This window comes from Gavialis gangeticus, unplaced genomic scaffold, assembly GCF_001723915.1.
Source record: "Gavialis gangeticus isolate Ggan-Ray unplaced genomic scaffold, GavGan_comp1, whole genome shotgun sequence".
NCBI classification, from domain to species: domain Eukaryota; kingdom Metazoa; phylum Chordata; order Crocodylia; family Gavialidae; genus Gavialis; species Gavialis gangeticus.
The window spans coordinates 23,447,317-23,448,576 of NW_017729025.1; the positions used below are offsets into that span (position 1 = coordinate 23,447,317).

The 1,260-nt window shown below is 51.5% G+C and overlaps 1 protein-coding gene across 2 annotated transcripts in view; it reads right to left on the minus strand.

Moving 5' to 3' along the window:
* The window catches only part of ZFYVE21 (zinc finger FYVE-type containing 21), a 32,159-nt gene that overhangs the window by 11,700 nt on the left and 19,199 nt on the right, over nt 1–1,260 (minus strand). The gene's annotated exons all lie outside the window — the stretch shown is intronic.

Genomic DNA, 1,260 nt, shown 5'->3' on the forward strand with positions numbered 1-1,260 from the left:
ACCGGGTACTGCCGGGCAGGGGAGCAATCCCCACTGACCCATGGTGCATGGGGAGCTCTGCCACAAGCCCCCCTGCTCTGCCCTCGTTCCCCCAGCCCCCACATGGGTGCTTCCCCTGGGCCAGCTCCAGCCCTTTAAGAAAAAAGAAGCCGAGAAAAGCCCCGGGAATCACGGCTCCTGCACTGGCCTCCGCGCTTTGGGGCTCGTGCAGAGCCCCCCATGTGGCGGGGGGCAGCGGGAATCGGCTGCCCACCCGGCAGAAGCAGTGAGTCCCAGGGTTTTTTTTTCTTGAAGGGCCGAAGCTGGCCCAGGCGAGGTACCTGTGTGGGGGCTGGGGGAGCAAGGTGGGGGAGTTGGGGGGCTTGTGCAGAGCCCCCCCACCTGGCAGCACCTGCTGAGCCTGGGCTCCCCCCCTCCCCCCCTGCCAAGTGCTGGGAGTTGGGGCAGCCATTGCTGGGCTGGGAGAGGGTCAAGGGATGGGCCTGGCCAATTCGGAGATTCAGTAGCAGCTGAAACTCCGAATCAGATTTGGCCAAATTGAATTCGGACAGTGATTCCAATCACCGAATCGAATCGCTGTCCCCTGAAATTGGCTGAATCTGAATCCGAAACAAATACTAGCCACTTCACACAGGCCTAGTATTTATATGAATTTCATGTAAACCATGCTCTTTAAGGACATACTCATCATCACAACTGCTGTCAGTGCTGTGAGAGTAGCAGTCCCAAAACTCTAGTTCCTGTTATTTTTTAAGGCTCTTAGTATCACCCTTGACAGCTCCTTCCTCTTCACTCTTTCTAGCAACAATTATGCAATTAAACAGGGTACAGTTACATAACAAAACAGAGACAGGAGCCAAAAGATGCTATGCACTTAAGCTGTTAATAATATACTTAACAAATATGCAGATAATGTTAAAATGTAAGCAAGAGGCAGGAAAAAAAGAAAAGATAAACTGGACCTGGCTTGTGAAATCTAATTCAGCAAGTTATGCACTTATCCAGTATGCCTAAGTGAGGGCTCTGGCAGATTCTGTATATCACTTAATCCCATGCCACTGACATTGTTACCCAAGCTACCAAAGATACACCTGCCCATGCTGCCAGACCACCTACCAACCAGGCCTTCCTCCACAGTGTAAGATCCAAGTACTTTCCCTTTTCTCTTTCCACCCCTTAAGTATTCCTTTCATCTGCCCCTTTTCACTTATTCCCCTTTCTTTCCCCTAATTCCTCTCCCCACTTCTCCAGGAGCTGAAA